We start from the raw sequence: 24,047 nt of genomic DNA, 5'->3' as shown, positions 1-24,047 counted from the left end.
CCTTCCCTTCCCTTCCTTTCCCTTCCCCTCCCCTCCCCTCCCCTCCCCTCCCTTCCCTTTCCTTTCCTTTCCTTTCCTTTTCCCTGCTAGAATGTAAGCTTCACAAAGACAGGCATATTTGTTTGATCACAGTGGGGATGGTGGTGGTGAAGATTAAGGGATGCATGTAGAGCACACAATTGACCCAGGGCATTGCTTAACTAAAAGGAAGTTTGAGTTCACCTATAGCCAGTATGAGTATCTGGGAGATTTGAAATTTTGCACTGACTCTTCTCAGATGTAAATTTTTGAAAACATTTGAATAAAGCTGATTATCAGAAAAAATAGGGTTGTTTACTTCAATTTTGTTGCAATACAATTTCAAGATTACAAAAACTCATACTGTAAGAGGACTGAGAGAAGAACTTCTAAACAATCTATACAAAACTAGTTCTAGCCACTGTGTGTCAATTATATGCAAATAAAATATTAAAATAAAAAAATTAAAATTTTTACTACTACTTAAAAACAAAAACAAAAACTGAACCTATCCGTAAATCCCATGTCCCTAAGTGCAACCTGCTGAAAATGTTCCACCAGTCCTTAAATGCCAAGAGATTTCTAAGAAGCCTGTAGCTCTGATTTTGATAGGATCCATTCACCTTAAACCTTACAATCTAAGTAAAGGAAGGAACCAGTCTATATCTAACACACTGGGTGAAAACATAGCAAGCAATGACCAATCTCTCTGCCTGACATTTAGACCCAGGAATACAAACACTTCCTTTACATGAAAAGTAGTGGAAAGAGTGGAACCAACATCATTCCAGGTGGCAAGAGATGAGAAGAGGCGTTTGTGGCCAAAAGACAAGGTCAGGGAGGGGATTTGGAAGAGCCTGATGTGAGACAAACAGTCAAAACAAAATAGGAAGTATATGCTCTGAAACAAGTCAAGTCACTTATGAGCCAGGCCAGCAGAATAAATCAAGGCTACACAGAGCTGAAAATGAATCAATCTCATTTATAAACAGTTGTAAGGCTAACCCTTTCCAATTTAGTTGTCTATTAAATGTACTAAAGGCCCTTTTATCTTTCTGCTGCTTCTGTCCATAAGTGATTATGATAGTTTGGTATCAGCTTTTTAGGTTTAATTTCTAATAAAGAATGACTATAGAGCTTCAAAAATAGTCAAGCTGAAGGCCAATATGGCAGAGTAAACCAACTAGCACAATCACCTATCTCAGTATCTGAGAAAGCTCAGATAAAAATCAAAAATATGTTATCAATAATTAAAATATGAATAGTGCTTACAATGCACCTGGCATTATTCTAAGGGCATTACACATGTTAACTCACTTGATAGTACATCTTTTTGAAAACCAACACTATTATCATCCCCACTTACAGATGTAGAAACTGAAGCTCAGGTAGACCTGAGATTTAATCCCAACCAGTCTAAATCCAAAGCTTGTGTCTTTAGCTACCATACCACTCTGCTCTCAAACAAAATAGGCACATAAGCAATGTGAAAAGCAAGAAGAAAAAAAACCGTCCGTTACCAAACAAGGAGAGGGTCTAAGCTTATGCCATAAACTTTGAAAAGAGAAATATTGGGGCACCTGGGTGGCTCAGTAGATTAAGCCTCCGACTTCGGCTCAGGTCATGATCTTGCACACACCCTGAAAGTGAGTTTGAGCCCCACGTCAGGTTCTGTGCTGACAGCTCAGAGCCTAGAGCCTGCTTCCCATTCTGTGTCTCCCTCTCTCTCTCTCTCTCAGCCCCTCCCCTGCTCACACTCTGTCTGTCTCTCTCAAAAATAAATAAACATCAAAAAAAATAAAGAAAGGAAAAGAAAAATCTAAAAAAATAGAAATAAAAGAAATTGAGTGTCTACTAATCCTGTTCCTAGTCCCCAGAAGCAATATTGAATTAATACTTTGAGTCAGAAAAATCCAGAAAAGTCTTGCCAACACCTCTCTCCTCTCTCCCCACCCCAAGCATCCCCAAAATTTAGAGACATGTGAACCAATGGAGTGCACAGGTAATTTCAGGAGGAGTTAACACTTCAGGCTTTACCATTTTCCAGGACTCCGTGAAGAACTGGAAAATAAACTAAAGATCGAGAGAATCTGTCCAGGAATAAAATGCACTCCCAACCAGTCTGACTGATCTTTAGTATAGAAAATTTATCAAAATCTCAGATGAGAGAATGGGGCTCAGGTCTTCCCATAGACTGCATGTAGTTCTAATCTCATTAGACAGCTCATAAACCATGCTCTGAATAGAGGAGAAACAAATCTCAGATGAGGTAGAAAGTGTCCAGAAGAGTGCACCTACATCAGAGCAAACTAAAGTTCAGTCCACGTTAAAAATGAGAAAGATAGAAATTAAGGACTTAGCAATGGCAAACACATAGGCACACACAGAGCATAAAATAAAATAAAATAAGATTAAAAATAATATGTAGACTTAAAACTAATTGATCACCAAAACCACACCACTGGAGTAGAAGTCTACAAACTATGACCCTTGGAAGAAATCTAGGACATCACTGATTTTTATTAAATGTTATTGGAACATGTGTTGTCTGTGGTTGCTTTTGCACTACAACAGTCGAGTCGAGTAATTACAACAGAAATCATATGGCCTACAAAGCCTCAAATATTGATTTGTGCAAAAAAGTCTGCAAACACCTCCACTAGAAAATTAATCATACACAAGTTGGCCCTCCTGTCCTGGGCTCTTCTACCCCACCTCTGTGCTTCCACTTTCTGGTTACACCCTGAAATTGAATGCACACTAGCATAAATGCAGTATGAGTTGGTGGCTCACCCTTTGGGCTTCAAACCCAGCCCCCAAGAACTACCACATTATCACATGCCTTGAAAAATGTACACTTCACACTCCCAACTGAAGCCAAGCATCTTTGGTAATATATAATTGTAACATCCAACACTTATTTACCATGTGCTAAATACTATTGTGCTTTCATAAAACAGAAAAAAAATGGTAGAGGCGGAATACAAATAAATAAAATTTAGGCAATATGACCTCAGTGAATAATACTCCCTACTGCATAACAATCCTCCTTTACAGATCAATCTAAAAATAAGAAAATGGGAAAAGAGAAAAAGCAGGATCCAAGTTGACAACACTTTATTCTCCTCCTTTAAACATGTTTTATTGGAAGCATCTTCATAGTAAGCATTTTAGTGACTTATTTACATTATTAATGTTCAGAAAAAAATCAGGCTGCAATTCTGATTATTGAAGATTTAGAGTTCTCTCACAAGTTTACAAAGTACAGTGCAAAATTATGTGTTATTACTTTAAGCTCGGCTAGGAATAAATAGAAAGCACATTTTATTCTCACTGGCCCCTGGACTAGAATTTACAACTTTGAGGAAAATATCCCACTGGACTAGCCTGCTACTATCTCTTTAAACCCCCAATGCAAGCTTTCACATCTCCCCTGGGTGTTTCTTAGTACTGAACAGATCTTAAGTTTACTTATTTGAAAATAATTATAAATTCTTGTATAGAAAGTGATTTTTGTTCAGAAATAAAATTTCTCAACATGTACATACCTCATTGTAATATCATCACTATTTTGTATATTCTCTATGCTCACTACAATTCAATTTTAATTACATTCAAGCACCCAAGATATGTCAGAACATACTTAGGCATTGTTAGCTTATCAAACATTTTATCATTTATTCTTCAAATATTTATTCAACCCAAACCATGCTCTACAGGCACTGTGCGGGGTACCAGAGACACTAATGAATAAGCCCCAGGATTTTTGGAATTAAAGTCATGACTACAGATGAGCTCCTCTGAGATGGATATATAAAACAGGAGTGGAAAAAAGATTTTCCTCTCATATGTGAACTCTGATAGTTTGGTGGTTTCCTAAAGCATTTTTGAGAATTCTTAGGATAGCATCAGAGATCAGAGAAAATTGCCAAAATCAATTAGCAGTGTCTTCTATGGACACATGTAATTTGGTTCATTTTGTATGTTCATGATTTCTTGTTGTATTATTAAAAAAAAAGGACCAAGTAAGAAATACTGCATATCAATGTTTATGAGTGAAGGAAAGAAATAAGCAGCAGCGACCTATTCCACAGCAACAGCAACATCACAGAAGCAAATAGGAAGAGGGTTTTTAGGAGGAAGTACACAATCGTGTCAAACGTCATATTCCTTGAAGAAGAAAGTTGGCAAATTGCAACTCATTGGTGACTTTCCTGAAAACAGTTTCAGGAGAGTAAAGAAGTAGAAACTTCAGTACAGAGGCTGAAGCAATAAGGTAGTGGATACAATCTACATTTTTCTAGAAATTTCAGATTCCTCACACTTTACACTGCTCCTTGATATGTAATAATGCATATTTGGTTCTGGGATTATTTATTTGTTCACAATTTTCTGCCCTGAAATTGTAACATCTAGACTGTGTTCATCTGGTATATCCAAATCTCCATGATACCATTTTTCTCTATAAACACATAATTCTAGGATCCTGTCTTACACCAATCTGATGCTATACTCATACACCTACTTTGCCTTTTTTGCTAAATTTTTTATTTATTTTTGCTAAATAATCATCTTCTGTTACAATAATATGAAATACGCTATTACTATACAATGTTTACAACTCAGGATATCAGATCAGCTCTCTTCAACTAAAGCTCAATAATGATTTTTGGGTCTAATATATAATTTATTAGTCAATATTTTATAATATATATAAAATCCTGAATTTGGCTCAGGAACTGCAGTGTAATTAATTCGCTAAGGAATACTTAAAGTCACACTGCAATGTAAAAGGAGAAATAAGCATGATTTCTCAATGTGAATATTCACTAATATTGGAGACAATTTTGTATGCAGTTTATAAGAGCCCCAGTGCCAAAGATATAATAGGATGTGTACAGCCAAATCCAATAGCATGTCCATGGCCAATTTGCCACACTTCAATAGTGCGAACCTTGAAATACCAGTGTTTCCACTCACACATCAAGGCTTATTCTAGAGAAGGGATTGAACATAATGTTTCAGTTTAATCCAATTTTCCCACACTTTTATACAACTGAATCAAAAAAAAAAAAAAATTAAGTCAGGAGTCAGAGAAATTGAAAGAAGATGAGTTGTGTAGAAATAAACCACGAACAGAGAGCTCAGAGTTGTGACCTAGAGTCTATTCTCTACTCTGAAGCTGATGAAAATGGTTGACTTGCCTGGATGGCAGTTTTCACATGTAGTAAGTGAGAGAGGAGAGTTAGATCTCAAAGGTTCTTTCCTGTTCTAATACTCTATGCCACTATGAGCCTACAGTGATAGGAAAGCAGAGTAAGACACCAAGACAAATTACAACACAGAAGATCAGCCTCAAACTCAGGCAACAGAAGACCCCTGTTTCAAAGATTAGGTTTATACTTAGGACATTTAGGAAAACTGCATTTAAATTAACTCAGAAATAAATACTGGTCAGTCTTTGGGGGCATTTCTTAAGCTGCAGGCCTATTATGAAGGTAAGCTATGGTCAGCCAAAATGTGCCTGTATAATCAAATCATCTTTGTTTAAGTAAGGAAGAAGGAAATGCCAGTCCATTGCATCATGAGTCATTTAGTGAGTCATTTAAGCTATGTCAATAGCTTGTGTAACAAGAAAAAAAAAATCCGTTGCTATTAAATTTTAGGGTAAGATTTGTGCCACATAGTTTAAAAATCAAGATCAGAACTTTGTTGTGGTACATACAAACTACCGGCTCATTACTTCATGATTTCATGATTACATCTTATTACATTAGAAATATTTTTGGGGGTGCCTGGGTGGTTCAGTCAGTTAAGTGTCTGACTTCAGCTCAGATCATGATCTCACGGCTTTTGAGATTTGAGCTCCGCATCAGGCTCTGTGCTGACAGCTCAGAGCCTGGAGCCTGCTTCGGATTCTGTGTCTCCCTCTATCTCTCAGCCCCTCCCCTGCTCACACTCCGTCTGTCTCTCTCTCTCACAAAATAAAGAAACATTAAAAAAAATTTTTTTAAAGAAATATTTTTTCCTTTTATTTCTATGTCTGAAATATTAAGTCTTCATTTGGAAGCAGTTCTCAAATCTACAACAGCCCAAAACATAATAAAAATTTCTATTCTATCCAGCTGGTCATTATTCATTCCCTACCTGAATGTTAAAAGAAACCTTTTAACTTCATTTGCAACGACCAGTATGAAAAAGGTAATCATATAGAAGATGTAAGGTCAAATCACTTGGTTTTTTAGAAGCACCAAGTGAAATCCAGTCTGAACAGTTGTATCGTATTGCCATTTGTATTTACCAAAATGTTGAAAGAGTACCCTACTGTATTTGCCATTTAAGTAATAAACATCATTCAGTTTTTATTATGTTTCAATTGCACCAAGGACTTCACATAAATTATCTCAGATATTCCTCAGAGTAATTTGGGGGATAAATATCATTATCATTATTTTACAGATGAGGGAATGAAGACTTAAGGAAATGAAATGTCAGAGCGTTAAAGCCAGGCTTGGAAGTCACTTCTCTTAACCTCTGTGAGCACAGAAGTGTCACAGATAGAAGTTGAGCAGTTGTTGAATTCAGGAGAATAAAAACTTGCTTGTTCTAGCACAATCAAGGTAAGTGAGTTTCTACTTACCTGGTGACTCTGGAATATCCATCAGGCACTCAATAAATGTATAACAATGGACAGCTGATGGATCAAGCCTGGAATTCTACAAGATCATTATCAAAAAGAGAACAGTTTGATTGTGCTAGCAATTATGTCTGGTAGGCAGAAAGGGCATTATTATCCTTGTCTTACAAAGGAGTGTTTACAGAAACACAAGGAGAGTAAATAATTTACAGAAGGTCACACAGCCAGTAAGGAAAGAAGCACGGACACACATGCCCACCTGTAGGTCTTCCAAAACCAAGTTGAGTGTTCTTCCCACAGTACCACACAGCCTTCCCAAAGAGGGTGCTCTGTCTAATTCAGTGAGGGCCATTTATCTGTTTCACTTTGTTTCTTAGATTCTTAATGACATACCAAGATTATCTTGGACTTTCTTCCAATCCCAAATATTTTGTTAAGGTACAGGTTTGTGATTTTCAGTATAGCCTTGAACTAGATGCCACACCACTCTACGACCTGAAGGAGATGAACTGAACCCTCCTACCCACAGAACCTTGTGCACAATGAAGTAGTGATGTTATTAGTGCTTCAATATAACAGAAAGAGATGATCATTCACAGTGAGGCCCTGAAGCCCTTGGAAGGAATTTTGTAAATGTTTACTTAACAAGTAATTGAATAAACACAAACATAGTGATCACTTCTGGTTTGGCCAGTGGTCTCTGGGAGACATCCACCAGGCTAGGTGTATATCATACGATCCAGTAGGTTATAAGAAAATATTAAAATTTTTACATAAAATTTTTGTTATCTTTTTAAAATTTCTGTTTTCTTTTATACTATATATGATATTTAACATAGTGGCTCATGTAAATAATTTATGAAAAATGTATAAACATATAAACATTAGTATTACATTATATAAAAGATTTTATTAACGGAGGTACATAGGGGCTCCTGAGTGGCTCAGTCAGTTGAGTGTCTAACTCCTGATTTCAGCTCAGGTCATGGGATTGAGCCCGGTGTCAGGCTTTGCACTGAGCATGGAGCCTGCTTGGGATTCTCTCTCTCTCTGCCTCTACCCCTTTCCCCTACTCATGCCCTCTCTCTCTTTCTCTAAAATTTAAATAAATAAATAAATAAATAAATAAATAAATAAATAAATAAAATTTGGATTATAAAGAAATGGGGGTACATAATAAGGAAATTTGGAAACTTCTGGTCAAGATCAAGTCAGTTGCCTTGCCCTCTGTGAGCCCCACAAGGTCTCCAAAGCACCTCATATAGTGGTTCTCAAATTTTAGTGGAGATTACAGGGGTTTCATCCCTAGATATATTGACTCAGTAGATCTGTGGCAGGATCCAAGAATCCGTATTTTTAACAAACAACCAGGTAATTCTGCTGCAAATGGCCTCAGGGGAAACACTACCTAACAAGGCTGCAGGGTACTAGAGGATCATACCTTCCTCCAACCGTCACCTTTCAGATACTTCAATGTCATTTTGAGAACCAAGGGAATAAAAGTTCTAGGTAAGAATGAGTGCACACTGGTTATGAGCTTAATGCCTTGAAGAAAAAATATATACTGATAATAATAGTAACAACAATAGAATCAGCTACCATTTATTGAGCACCCACTTAGTATTAGATTATTTCTAATCATCACAATAATCCCACAAAGTTGCTATCAAAAGCCTAATTTGACAGAAGAGGAAATGGGTCTCGGCAGGATTAAGCAAGTTACTCAAGATTTTCCTTTCCTTTTCCTTAAAGTTTTGAGGCCTAGAAGAAGAAATTTCTTTACAATTTCCCAAGAACCCATTGTCCCATTTGTGTGGGGGGCAATTAGGTTTATGATCTTGATGCTTTACCCACATTTAAATTCACATGCTTCAAAGGTTGCTGAGAATCACATTTCTGGTTTCTTCATTGCTAGTCACTATCTTGGCTTTCTTCATGTAAATGATCATCTTCTTCTGTCACATTAAAGCACTAATCACATCACTACGTCATTGAGTGTAAACATTCTCTTATGAGCTTGGAAAAGTCCACAGAGAGTTTATCTATACTCTACCGTATAATCTACCCACAAAGGTTAATTAAAGATGATGACTCTTTTAAATATATACACTCAAATATTTATGAAGAATTTCACTTCTCATGCCCTCAACTTCCATCTTTAAAACGAAAGGTTTGGGCTAAACACTTGCTCAAATCCTTCCATTCTAAATGTTTAAAAAAAGGATAATTTGGGGTGCCTGGGTGGCTCAGTTGGTTGAGCATCCAACTCTTGATTTCAGCTCAGGTCATGCCTTAAAATTCTCTCTCTCTCCCTTTACCCCTCCCTCACTGCTCACGCTCATGCTCTCTCTCTCTCTTTCAAAAAAAAAAAAAAAAAAAAGGCTAATTTACCAGTGCTTTCAGCAATGCATAACAGTCATTTATTTAAAAGGTTTCTCCTAGGGGCGCAGGGGTGGCTCAGTCGGTTAAGCATCCGACTTCAGCTCAGGTCACGATCTCGCGGTCCGTGGGTTCGAGCCCTGCATCGGGCTCTGGGCTGATGGCTCAGAGCCTGGAGCCTGCTTCCAATTCTGTGTCTCCCTCTCTCTCTGCCCCTCCCCCGTTCATGCTCTGTCTCTCTCTGTCTCAAAAATAAATAAACGTTAAAAAAAAAAAAATTTAAAGGTTTCTCCTAGGGGTGCCTGGGTGGCTCAGTCGGTTGAGTGTCTGACTTCGGCCCAGGTCCTGATCTTGCAGTCTGTGAGTTCAAGCCCCACGTCAGGCTCCGTGGTGACAGCTTGGAGTCTGGAGCCTGCTTTGGATTCTGTGTCTCCCTCTCTCTCTGCCTCTCTCTATCTCTCTCTCTCAAAAATAAACACTAAAAAAAATTTTTTTAATAAAAAATAAAAAAATAAAAGGCTTCTAATTTCAGTGCCATAGCCACCTCCTACCTTCCACGTCTTCCAATGTAGACTCGTTTCCTTTCTACGTTAAGGCAAGTTAGTCAGTCACCCTTGGGAAATCCATACTATCCCCAACTACAGTGGCTGTTAGACGTATGAAGAAATGAAGCAACTCAGTGGTACCATGACTCTGTAAATCTCAAAAGTCCAATTCCAAAAGCAACACTAATTACAGTCCTACCTTCTCTCTCAGATTGCTCACTTTGAGGGCACCTAGCTGCCTTATCATTAAGACACTCAAGTAGGCCCACAGACAGGTTGAAGGCAAAATGGAAGGATCTGAAGCCCCCAAACAATAGCCATGTGAATAAGCCATGTTGAGCCAATGATGCACAATCTTGGAAGTAGACCCTGGAGCCCTCAGTCAAGCCTAAAGATGACTGTAGCTCTGACTGACCCTTATTCTGCAACCTCATGTGAGATCCTAGGTCAGAAATACCCAGCTAAACCATTCCCAAATTCCTGTCCCTCAGAAATCATGTGAGATAATAATGTTCATTGTACTCAGCTTCCACACACACAACAGCAATAACACTTCTAGGATTTGCCCCTGAAATAGAGTACCCAAACCACTCCCTCAGAAATTTGCCCTGGAAGGAAATCTGACCTGGACACCAAAACAACGTTTTATAATTGTATTTTGTTGACTCCTTCTCCTATTCCATTAACCCCCAAATGGTTATCAAGAATTAACATACCTCTTCCTTGTCACTGCCCTCCTGGATCTAATCAGGAGGGTAATGGTAAGTGCTGGGGCAGCAGGGAATGTGGTCTTTAACCATTAACTCATTGTTAAGTGTTGGCCCCCCATATCAAATCATTCTGACTCTGATCTATTACCAAGCTTATATTAAAGTGGCCTACATCTACATGGAATCTACCCACAATAAAAGACAATATGACCACTGATCTCCAGTCTCTAAGACATTCTTAGAGTCTACAAGGAACTTATATTGGCCTATGTGGTCTGTTGGCTGGACATTCATGTTATTGGGCCATCGTCTCTATCCTATTCTAATTTACACAAACAGGTGCCAAAGATGAAACATGTTATTTAATTTTGGCCTGAAAGGAAGCAAAAAGGATTCTAATCATTCAAGCAAGGAATTCGTGAATCTTTGGACCTCACCTTACCTCTTTGTGACTGTAAATATGACCATTAATTTATTTGGCTGCTCCAGAATACCAGCGTAATAAGATAAAAATCAGCCTGTTTTTACTTGCTCCATATGGGCCTGGGGGCATATGCTCACCACAGAGCTCATTCTCAGACTTCAAAGCAAATTCTATTGTGAAGAAGTGATGCATTCGGAACTGAAGAATGAAGCTAAATATACGCTAGTACATAATAATGGTTGAAAAGACTTTTTTTTTTAAACCTCCTTGTCTATGTTTTGCAAATCACAGGTTTTTAGTTTGAAATGCATGCTGCCCACATGAAATGACCCAGATACAATTTAGTAGCCCTTTTGATAGGGGATTCTTCTATTTTACTGTCCTTCATCTTAAACAATCTGAAATGAGTTTCAAAAATATGAGCATGCAGTGATTCATTATCATTTAATTTCATTAACAAAAGGCAGCGTATGAAATGACATTTGTTATTTTTAGATTTTAAATTTTTTAATGTTTATTTATTTTTGAGAGAGAGAGAGAGACAGAGTGTGAGTGGGGGAGGGGCAGACAGAGAGGGAGACACAGAATCCGAAGCAGGCTCGGGGCTTTGAGCTGTCAGCACAGAGCCTGACACAAGGGCTCAAACCCACGAACCATGAGATCACGACCTGAGCCGAGGTCCAACGCTCAACCTACTGAGCCACCCAGGTGACCCTGTTCTTAAATTTTAATGGTTGTTTCTTTATACCATAACACTTCCTTAATTGCTGGAAATGCAACATAGAGAAGCTGGGTTGCCTTCCTTTATCAACCTATTGGCACCCATCCACACCATTCCAAACAGCTTCAATTTGAACCATTCTGCCACTAACTTAACTATGGGACACTGAGCCTCAGTTTCCCCAACTTTGCAAGTTTTGGGCCACATGTTGTTTAAGTTTCCTTTCTGTGGTAATATTCTGTAATGCCTCCCCAAAATGATTTTTAAAGAAAAGCTTGTGAAAAATTAACCCTTAAAATTAAAGTTACAAAACTTAAGTAGAATAAAAACAGTCTAACCCAAGACACTTCTAGATAACCTTCCAACATGCCCTTTGATTGTCTGTGTCCTTTCAGAGAACACAGTCTCTTCCTTCCACCCTCTGGATCTCCTACTCTCCAAGGAAGGGCTTTCTCCCCAGTGGGTTCCTTGATTGAACAAATTTCAGGATGAACAGCTGAAAAAAAAGAACACTATAGCACTGCAATCATTTATTATAGGAGTTTCTAATCTGGTCATGACCATCCCAGAAGAACCATGAAAACAGAAATGAACAGTTGTACATCTCTAGTTCCTATATATGTCATCCTCCTCTATTTGTCAAATATCTTCCCCTCCTTTGAAAATGTGACCATGTGAACCCTATTCTAGCTTGCTGTCCTATTCATCAGAGGTCACAACTGACCATCTGCAGACTTTATTCAGCCTACAGACATGTTTTCTTCATCCTCCACATTCTAGAAGGACCAACCATCCCAGTTTTCCCAGAACTCTCCCCATTTTAACACTCAAAGACCCATGTTCCAGGAGACAGCTCAGTCTCAGACAAACCAGGATGATTGGTCACCCAATTAAAAATGTTGGCCCATCAGGGCACTGGGTGGCTCAGTCGATTAAACGTCCGACTCTTGATTTCAGCTTAGGTCATGATCTCACACTTCATGAGATCGAGCCCCGCACCAGACTCTGTGCTGACAGTATGGATCCTGCGTGGGATTCTCTCTCTCCCTCTCTCTCTCTGCCCCTTCCCCACTTGTGCACATGCACATGTGCTCTTTCTCTCTCTCGCTCTCAATATAAAAAAATAAACCTATAAAAAAACAAAAACAAATATGTTGGCCCAAGAAGTTTAGGGTTTTTTAAGTTGCCAATATGCAGATGTCAGGTGGTTTCTCAGAAAAATCAAGACTTCTGGCTTCTCTTTAAAAAATGAAATGCCCTCTTTCATGGCAACAGTCAACAGGAGTTGAGTAACTGCTTCCCCATTAGATAAGTCATGTTATTTTTAGGGTCCCACAGGCCTTGGCACTCCACACTACTCCCCCTGAATGAGGCTGAACACCAGCCATTCGTTATTACCCTTACTTGGGCTGTTGTTTTCCTTATGGTAAATTAGCAAGTGAAATGTTCCCTATATCTATGTGTCTTTCAGAAGGAACAAAATGAAAGATCTACCAACAGGAGAAAACATTTTTGTGTGTGGAAGTGAAGAATATTCCCACCGGTTAATAGACATGGCCCTCACACTCAGTACACAGCCAACTGGACCCTCTAGTCATTGAAGTCTGGACACACATAATAGGTCCTGTCATTTCTAGTTGATGGCTGGGGTTTACTCAGGAATTTGGCAGTATTTTCCAATGTGCTCAGGCTGCCAGCACCCCGGAAAACATTATTAAACCATGTCTTAAGTACTTGATCCTTCGTGACAGGAACTCAATTTCTGTCGTTGCTTCTGCCTCATATAAAAATCAGATAAACCTTATTTTCCTCTCCAGAGATTTCTTGAGTTTCAGCCTCTCTAATTAATTTCTGTGCTTCATTAATCTTGAAGTCATCAAGGACTCTAGGCAAACACATATAACCTAGGGCTGGCAATCAATTTTAATATTCGTTCACATGGGAATATTTATAAAATGGTCATCTCCTACTTCAAACAAAAAAGGAAATCTTTACATTCTCATCTGTATTTGCGAGAAGTTAATCCTCATCTATAAATCCTGAACAAGGAACTAACCTGGAGAAAGCGGAGATTCTCAGCTTCACACAGGCAGGGATGGTGCGCCCCTTTTTTGGCTCATCATTTTAATCCCAGCAAACAGTACATGCCTGGCCCATAGTAAGCACTAGAGCAGCATTAATGGAATAAATGAATAAATGTGTGAGTGAATAAATAAATGTTGCAGAAGAAAGAGTAAGCTTTGGACTTAGGGAGATACACAGTCAAATCCCAGTTTGCCATCCCAGCTCTGCCTGTTTATAGCCAGGTGTCTTTAATTAAGCAATTTCTCTGAGCCTCAGTGTCCACATTGGCACAACAGAAATAATATCTACACCTCAAAGGGAAGCTCTGGGGATTAAGTCAGTGTTCAAGACCTAGTATACAGAAGGTACTCAAAAAGAGCAGCTGTTTAAAAAAGCACTTCACAAAGAGGGGTGCCTGGGTAGCTCAGTCGGTTAAGCATCTGACTTCTGTTCAGGTCATGATCTCACACTCCGTGGGTTTGAGCCCCATGTCAGGCTCTGTGCTGACAGCTCAGAGCCTGGATCCTGCTTCGGATTCTGTCTCCCTCTCTCTCTGCCCCTCCCCGGCTTACATTCTCTCTCTCCCCTCTCTCTCTCTCTCTCTCTCAAAAATAAAAAACATTAAAAAAAATTTTTTTTTAAAAAGTACTTCACAAAGAAAATTGAAAGGAGAGAATGGAAGAAATTCTTAAGCTATCTTTAAGTGTGAAGTACTTAAAAGGAAGAATTTAAAAGTTGCAGACTTTTAAGTTTCCTAAATGTGATAAAATCATTCTTAAAAGCATATTCTAAAATTTTGCTCAGGTTTTTATGTATCTCTGCATTTTTAGTTGAGCAAGGGCTCCCTAGTTATCACTTCATACTGATTATATTTAAAGTTAGAGTTTTAAGCATGTAAAACAGATAAATCAACAGCACCTATCACTGCAATGAGGCTTTCTTTAACTACTGGAAAGCATGCAGGTGTAAACTTAAGAATAAAAAGATTTGTGGGTTTCTATTCTTCTAATAAAATGAATTCAATAATGCATATATATATTCACTGCATTGTATGAGATGGTTAATGTACACAGTATATTTTATAAAAATAGATTCATTCAAATAAATACACCCTTATGGATTTCAAATTAAAAAAAAATTAAGTAATGGATTTCTTGCTTAGCCAACACCAAAATTGCCAGTCTGAGATTCTGTGCAATTTAAGCCTTTTCTATGACTTGGGATTAACCACTGCCCTAAGCTGGAGATAAATGTACATGGCCAGCTTTGAAAAACATAGCTGAGCAATCTCACGTTTTTTGAGCTGTAAGGTATAAACAGTTCAGCCCTCCAGGAGATCTCAGATCATGGCTTTATTGAGCTTGGTTTGTCTGAGACTGATGCCTTAGGACTGTGATGCTATTCACAGTAGCAAACATGCTACCGCATCTTTGGGGAAAAGTAATTATTTCTGAAGTTGTATGAACACTACCCATTAGTACCATGTACAAAAGACTCTCAACTATTTGGCCGTTTTTTAGCGTGACCTTATTGCCTGGCAGGTACAAACTTGAAGATTCACCGACTTTGTTATCACTCGTCTCTCCACCCTACCTTACCACCACACCTGGGTTATAGGTCAGCTGGCCCTCAACATTGACTCGCACCTGCTTCCAAAGTGCCTTCTTGTGTTTCTGAGACTGGAAAGTGAAAAGCCACATCTCCCAGACCGCCCAGCAGCCAAAGTTTTAGTTCTAATTCGTTCCACTAATCAGAAGTACTGGCACAAGAGCTGGAAGATCAAGTGAGCTGGAGCACAAGCTTTGGCCGTTTTGCTCTTTCTTTTGGCCGACGCTGAGGTGGCCATATCTGGTTTTTCTGGGGCAGTTTCCTGATCGTGACAGCTCCTGATAGTGCTGACCTTCTTCTCATGCTAGCTTTGTGATCCTGACAGTGATGGCTCGGTCTCAGAGCCAGCAGCTGGCACCTCAGCTTCCTGGTGCAGTGGGAAAGAGGTCTCCTAAACAAAGAGCAGTCTCTCCGTTGGTGGTCCAGGCAGTGCGTGGCTTTCCAGGTTGTTCTTAAAAGCTCAACCTGGAGGCTGTTTCTTCAGCCCTCTCAGGGATTCTGTAAGCCACATACTGTAGTTAATCCCTTTCTGCTTAAGCCAGCTAAAATAGATTCTATTCTTTGCAACTGAACCCTGACAGACACAACCCTTAACTCCTAACTACTGAGAATCTCTTCCGTGCTGAAATTGCTTGGGAGATAGGATTATTCATTCAATCAGCACACAAACTATGGGCCTGAAACTGTTCTAATTATGGGACTGCCATGATAAATAAGGCAGATAAGGTTGAGGGCTCAGAGAGCATTCTTTTAAGAGAGAAAGACAGAAATTCACCATGTAAACAAAGAATAATTCAAAATACGTGAAACGAACAATTTCAGATGTAAATGTAATGAAGAAACGAAATCACAGTAACATGATAAACTCTGCAGGCAGGGAGAGTCATGTTGGGTAGGGTGATCAGGGAAGGCCTCTTTGAGCAAGAGACATTTGAGTAGGAACCTGAGTAACAAGCTGGGGTCTACCCTGTGATGACTTGTGGATAGAGCTTTCCAGAAGCAGGAACTGAGAGAAAAAGACAGGAAGGTGAGAATGAGCTCAGGATGAACAAAAGGCAGAAGAAAGGGTATGACTATAGCCTAATGAGGACAGAGAGACAGGACAGGAGCCCATCTCATTTATTCATTCATTCATTAAATATTTGCTAAGCAGTTACTATGCACAGGGCTCTAATCGAATTACTGCAGTGAACAACAGAGACACAAATTCCTGTTCTCCTGGAGGTTATATTCTAATGGTGGAAAAGGAAGGTAAATAAACAGGTAAAACATATATTGTATTAGATCAGTGTTTCTCAACCAGGGATGACTTTGCTCCCTAGGAGATATTTAGCAATGTCTGGAGATAATTTTGGTGGTCACAACTGGGGAGGGAAAAAAAAGGGTTACTAGTATTTAGTGAGTAAGAACCCAAGGATGCTGCTAAACATCCTACAAAGCACAGAGTAATCCCCAATAACAAAGAATTATGCCAAAATGTCAACAGTGCCAAGGTGGAGAAACCCTGTATTATGTGGTGACAAGAATTATGGAGAAAAAAGGTAGAGAAAGGTGATAGGGAAAATCAGGGTCAGGGCATAGGAGGGCAGGGCACAGAGGCAGTTCAGGGAAGAATGCAATAAGAATATAACATTTGAACAAAAACCTGAAGGAGGCAAGGCAGTGTGCTGTGAGGATATCTACAGAAAGAACATCGCAGGACAGGAAAGAGCAAATGCAAGGGCCTCTGGAACAAACACGTTTGGCAAACTCCAGGGTAGCAAGGAGAGTGATATGGCCTAGTGAGCCATGGAAGAGAAGCAGAGATGAAATTGAAAAGGCTACCAGGGCCCTGAGTTTCTGCTTGTGCTCTGAGCGATCAAGAATCAATTACTAACTCAGATCAGTTAAAGAGCTTTGGGCGGAGCAGTGACACAATTTCTGACTTCTGACTTCGTTTGCAACTGGATCACACTGGCTGCTGTTTGGGAAATGATTCATAAGTGAACAAGGGCAGACAGCAGGGAGACCAATTAGGTCACATTTAGTGGATTGCGACAGACAGAGAGGCGTAAGGATGACAAGGAAACTGTAGCATGAGCAAGAGGAAGGTCTGAGTCGCTGCGTACTGTGATGGGGAGAGTAGGGGGGTGGGGAGCAATTGGGGAGGTGGGGGAGATCAGGCATTCTGTGTTGGACATGTTGAGTCTGAGATACCTACTGGAAATCCAAATGAGAATGTCACCCACAGTAGAATATGAGTCTGGATTTTGGGAGAGAAGCCTGAGCAGGATATGTAAATCTATTGGAATCAATGAATAGACGGTACCTAAAGCCACAGGTATACAAATCACTAAGGAACTGAGTATGGAGAGAAGTCTGAGGACTGGAGAGCTAAGCAGGGCCCAGGTAATGCAGAATATTTATCAAACTGCTACATATATATGGTCCAATATTTTGCTAGAAAAGACAAATCATCATTTTAAATAGGAATCCTGCTTATAAAATGTATTTTTGTTTAACCTTAATATTATCATCTTTCAAATCAGTTCTCAAAAGTAGATAATTGGTGCTATAAATTCCTTAAGAAAAGCCTAAAAACACGACATTTAAAGTGACAATATCATAGGTTACTGAAATTGTTAAAGAATTCCATATTTAGACCATAAAAATCACCTAATCTGAATCCGGAATATTAGAAATGGCAAAACTGAGGCCCCACAAGCCAGATCATTAACTAGTGTGACTTTAGAGTGCCATTTGCCCAAAGTCACATGGCTAATTAGGGGCACAACCAGAATAAGTAGCTTAATCTATTTCTTATTCCTACACTCTTCCCACTTTGCCAGGCTGAGAAGTCAACTCAAAATAAAGAAGAAACTCCTCTGGAATAGTATCAGGGAAGAAATTTGATTTGTTTGCAAATATTTCATATTCAACAAACTCGTCCTATAAACAGCCCATAGCATGAAGCAATGCACCTCTGTATCTGTAGAAGAATAAGAATCTATCTTGTGCACTGAACTCAACAAGAAACACTAACCCTGTTTGGGAAGGCAAAATAAGCCCTCTGGCAACTAGCCCTGTTGCCCTAGCAGCTAGGAGGAAGGTAAGGAAGTGAGTCAACATGGGGATGTGAGTTGGTTAGCCCAAGATTTTGTTCCTACCCTGCAATAAACAAGCCAACATTGAGAAAGCTGGTATTTACCCTTGATGGGCTATCCCATGGGTGCTGTTGGTGCAACAGTAAGAGAATTAAAAGTGTCTCTGTGCTTTGCCTACTCTCCTTTCCATTACTGTCTCAAATGACACTCACAAATATATACATTTATTTCCATGGAACAAAGCAAAGTGGATTGCTATGGCTCCATTAGACACAAAGGAATAGAAACATCAGAAGGGGAAGTGAGCTGGCCCAATCACCTTATGAGTCAGTGGTGGAAGAGACAGCATTCTATCCTGAAGGTTAGCCACTGACCATATCCCTCCTCTGTTCTCAGTAAGCAAACCCAGAGAGACATAGCAGAGCTGGGTCTGGACTAGCCCAGGGAAGGGGGAGATGAACAAAAGAGCTTACTTTCAGGCAGTGAGTAACCCAAATAGCACACCCAGGGAATGCAAATCAAAAACCCTCAGACTTCAAACCTCTGCTGTGTATGCCAAGGCTCTCCCTCTTAGATGATCTTTGGGTTCTATAGGACAAAATCTGGGCTACTTGCTTTTTTTGTTCCTTTTTAAAAAAAGTTCCCTTAAAAAAAGTCTCCTCTGGACATTTTTTCAAAATAAGTATGGTTTAAAGTTGCTTTCTGGAATTCTATTTACTTCCTCCATTCAGTAGAAGATCACTCTGGGGACAGGAAATCTGATTTAGTAGGAACCTTCTGTTGAAAAAGAGAACTACTAACATCTTTGAAAAATCAAAGGGTGCAATAATACATTCCCAAAGCAAATCCTTTAATGGAAAAGTCCCTACTGCTGTCTTCTGGGAAATAGAGTCCTTAAGCAAGTAATCTGAATTCTACTGCATTATTTCTCCATGTGATAGAATTTTGCTTATTTTCTAGGCCATTCTTGGAAAAGTCTTTTCACATTTTACTCACACTTTAAGGCTAAGCTCACATGCAATCTCTTCTCTGAAATTTCCCTGATTATTCCTTTCAGGCAAAGTGTATCTGTGCCTAAATTCTTCCACTAGACTGGAATGTCCTTAAAGCCAGGATTCTATTCTTTATTCAATCCTGTACTCTCTCTATAGTATCTAGCATGTACTTTTGCACAAAAGTACGGAAATCTAGAAGGAAAAGTTTACTTGTCAACCACATTGAAGGGGATATTGCTAAAAGATTTTAAATATGTGAGTGGAAAATGTAAATATGCCCAGAAAGGCTACTACCAAAATGGGTACTTTTAAATACATTGCATGTCATGATAGGTGGTCAAGTAGAAAGTGGATGATAACTCTTGAGAGATGCTATCGAGGCATTCTTAGGGCAGATGGGGAGGTAGATCAGATGACCTTTAAAGCTTTTCCAACTCTAGATTTCAAAATGATTTGTTTTTTATTTATTTATTTATTTATTTATTTATTTATTTATTTATTTATTTTAGAGAGAGAGCACAAGTAGGGGAGAGTGGTAGGGGGAGAGAGAGAGAGAGAGAGAGAGAATCTTTATTATTATTTTTTTTAATGTTTATGTATTCTTGGGAGAGAGGGGGACAGAATGCAAGAGGGGAAGGGGCAGAGAGAGAGGGAGACAAAGAATCAGAAACAGGCTCCAGTCTCTGAGCTGTCAGCACAAAGCTCGATGTGGGGCTCAAACTCAGGAACCGTGAGATCATCACCTGAGTTGAAGTCGGATGCTTAATGAACTGACTGAGCCACCCAGATGCCCCTAAGAGAGAGTCTTAAGCAGGCTCCATGCTCAGTGTGGAGCCTGACACAGGCCTCAGTTCCATGACCCCAGGACCATGACCTGAGCCGAAATCAAGAGTCAGACACTCAACTGACTGAGCCACCCAGGTGCCCCTTCAAAATGATTTTTAAAAGGTTTTGCCTTAACTGAATATTACTACTTAACTATTGCCTCCATGGACGCTACCTCTACAGCAAGCAACTCTTGAAGCTTTTCCAAACAGCCTGATTAAAACACCCGGTTTATAGCTTCTAAGGAATGCATCCTAGGAACCTCCTAACTTTGATGTAATCCCATCCTCACTTCACTTGGTCATCACAGAGGCCCATGGTTCAGGAAGTTTACAGAGTGGTTGGAACCTAGACTCCTTAACTCTCAACCCCAGATTCAGGAATTCAAGTTTATGTGCCACTTTTGTACTCACTTGCTGGGTGTCCTTGATCTCTGCAAGCGTAAGTCAGATCCAGAAGCGAGTCTAAGAATGATTATCCCAATATTTACCACTGCTGCTCTTTCTCCATCTTGTCAGTGGGGAATACTGAATGGACTTTGGTTATCACCACTCTTGCCCAATAAGTGCCAGATTAATGGCACAGAGAAAAGGTGGAAATATGCTCCTCAAATATGCCACACTTCCTGCTGATTAGTGCTCTTTAAGGTAACATCACTGTCTGGAAATATGCACAAAATACTGTTGAAAGAGACTATGCCTAACACTATGGAGTAAGTGGGATTTCAGACATCAGTGGGGTTTGGAGACTAAGTTAGCAAAAGTACTTCACTATTGTCTGTCTGTCTACCAACCTGCCTACATTCTAATCACAGCATGTATCACAATAATGTTGGTCCCTATGTGTCGTAAAAGCAAATTTATATAAAGCAAACAGCTGAAGGGATGCAAATTAATCAGGACCCAAATAGCAATATTATAATATGGTAAGCTATTTCTTTATCCTAATTTTTTTTCTAATTTGAAAGAAAAACTTATAAAGCAAAAAGTACCATAACAGACCTGTCACATATTTCTTTTTACCAATCTACTTCACAATATAAGTCTTTTTGTAAGATTAATACCACTTTTCCCAGGTAGAGGTTATTATTGTCAATATAAGGATAAATAAACATCTCCATAGTAAATCCCGAAGTATAATTATCACAAATTACTTAAAGTAATTTCAGCTAGTGGAAAAACAAGTTCTCCATTTGAAAATGATCTGTGATGTTTTCAAGAGCTTCTGTGGCCTCAGTCGGAAAATAGGATCTGCCTGAGTATCTGTGGAAGTAGTAACAGTCCAAAACAATCAAACGACCTCCTATGGTAAACAACGCAACAAATGAGAGCAAGACCATTACTGCTTGTAAAGACTTCTAAAAAGACTTCTCCCGTGATATCATCGTCAAACACCAGAAGATATGATGTTGATGCACTGCTTATATATGAATATAATGAAAAAGCATATCCTAAAAGGGTTGTAATGAATATAGCAAATGGCTGAAACCCTGTTATGAGGAGTAAAGATTTATGTATATATGTATATATGAATGTTTTTATTCATTCATTCCTTCATTCGTGTATTTATTTTCTATATATTTCCAAACCCTCCTTGATTTCCCTGTAAATACCAGCTTTAGGCTTCTATAGCATAGCACATGGTGATTCTTTATTAAATAATTGCCAGGTTGAATTTAAATCAAATATCTACCAAATCTGGTTAATCAAACACTACGAATTCACTCTTATGCTGACCTAAAATGAAAGACGTCAGGCATCTCACCTCAATTGCTATAAACCTGGTGAGTTTATTCTGAGACAGATGACCAGAATCAGATGAGTTACGGGGCCCTCAATAATTCATTGTGAGGCTATAAAGGAGGAATCCCATCCCTTCATTTTCCTGATGAAAAGCACTGACCACAGCATGGAAAAATCCCAAACTCAGCACCTCTGCTTTCTTTAACCAGTCTTGCTGGCGTCCTGGCAGACCAATTTGGAAACCATGATTAATCCTCTGGTAAACAGAAAATAGGCTCTGGAGCCAAGAGAAGCCAAACCTGAGTCACTCTCTGGAGACTCTACCCTTAGCCCATTTAACTCTACCTCCTCCTCCAGGAGCTGGCTAACTTGCCTGGTAATTTTTAGCAAACAGAAAGGTCTTTCCTTGGTGACAGAAGAGCCCAATGAAACAGAGATGAAAGTGTCGCTGTCACTGACCACGAGCTGGTATAACCCACATATATGCAAGGGTTACCATGTCCTGTATGGTTCAAATGAAATTGGCTGGAACCCCAAGCTACATGGAATGGAAGACCCAATATCCTGCCCAATTTCTCCTGGGGTTGCGGGGAAGGAGGACAAGGTACCTAGATGGCTCTGACTTAATTTGGTCTGCCATCCACCTCACCACCACAGAAGAGCTACCATTGCCGTTGCCTCATGCTAGACATGACCCTGCTTCATTCACACACACTCCTCACTTTATGTGCCTTCCCAAATATCACTGACTCAAGGCTCTCGATATAACTAACTTTTATGGAAGATTCAAGGCAATGGAGAAGACTTACATGGAAGCACCAAAAATAATTTAAAAGTGAAAATAGAGGCAACTGAGTGGCTCAGTCAGTTAAGCGTCCGACTTTAGCTCAGGTCTTGAGCTCATGGCCCGTGAATTGGAGCCCCGGGTCAGGCTCTGTGCTGACAGTTCGGAGCCTGAAGCCTGCTTCAGATTCTGTGCCTTCCTCTCTCTCTGACCCTTCCCCACTCACGCTCTGTCTCTGTCTCTCAAAAATGAATAAATGTCAAAAAAAATTAAGTAAAAATTAAATAGCTCTGTTCTTAAAAGCCCTTCAACCACCCTCACCCCAGAAGTTTCTTACCTGGGGTCCTTTCTCCTCAGCTTCTGGCCTCTGCTCTCGCTTTCTCTTCTCTACTTCCTCCCTCCCCTTCTTTCTCCTGCTAGCCCCTTCCCCTAAATTCTGTCCCTTTATTATGTAAGTGTTACTTTGATTTCCCTGTCTATTTGCAGACTTTGTCTTCATCTTGTCCTAAGAAGAACTTTATGAGCAGGTATTCAAATACATTTATACACACCTACACACTTGGATGAGCACACGTGCGTGCGCACACACACACACACCTGTGATACTCAGAAAATACAAGAGCTGGGCTATAAGTTCCCAGGAGCTATGTCTATAGAACTAGAATAGGAGAACTTAACAGAAAGAAAGAGAGGTTTTTAAGTTGTGTTTTAATTTTTTGGTAGGAGTATGGCCTTTCCCTTACTTTTCTAGGGTGTACTGCTCACTGGAAATATTAAAGATTCTTGACTGCTATGTAATTCTGAAGCCCGGTGGGCAAGCCAGCTCCTATTATTCAGCGCACAGACCCTGTGCTTCTGACAGCTCAGGTTATGGCTTCCCCCAGGTCCACATGCTGTTGCAGCATCTACACTTTTGCTCATTCGCTCTCACCCTGGCCACACACACACACACACACACACACACACACACACACACGCACACACATGCACACACCTATTGCCTCCTGGAATGCTTTTCCACATTTCACCTCTCTGAATCAGATCCATTCTTCAAAGTTTTTCTGCATAAAGTCTCCCAGATCGTGGCCTCTGAGTTTATTCTTTCTCTGACTACTCATTTCATTTGCATAGGCATTCCTCCCTATTAATGACTTGCATTCTCTGAGGGCAAGGACTTTTGTCCAGCCCTTTCTACAAAGACCCATATTAACTAGCACCATTGTAGACATGCAAAAGATGCTTAGCAAGTGGTCAGTGGAATTAAACAGACCACAAGACCTTTGAACCACAGTGTAATTAACCATCGCATAATCAACCACAAATATTAACACACCTTTTTGAGGAAACCCAGATCCATGGAAATAGCACTATACAGCAGATTTTAGCAGTTGCTAACCTCAAATCTAATAGTTACCCTTTTGGTGACCCTGAGTCAGTCATTTAACTTTTGTGAGCATCATTTTTTTTCTTACTTGTAAAATAAGAAAAAAACACCTGTGTGGCCAAGCTCCC

General features: G+C 39.6%; 1 protein-coding gene across 1 annotated transcript in view; it reads right to left on the bottom strand.

Moving 5' to 3' along the window:
* Positions 1-24,047, bottom strand: part of LOC121011671 (basic proline-rich protein-like) — a 123,849-nt gene that overhangs the window by 52,319 nt on the left and 47,483 nt on the right. The window lies entirely within an intron of this gene.

The sequence above is a fragment of the Herpailurus yagouaroundi genome, unplaced genomic scaffold (genome assembly GCF_014898765.1).
Source record: "Herpailurus yagouaroundi ecotype Mexico unplaced genomic scaffold, PumYag 195, whole genome shotgun sequence".
Classification (NCBI taxonomy): Eukaryota; Metazoa; Chordata; class Mammalia; order Carnivora; family Felidae; genus Herpailurus; species Herpailurus yagouaroundi.
Note: the sequence above shows the minus strand (reverse complement) of the source record. Positions and strands in the feature narration are given on the sequence as shown.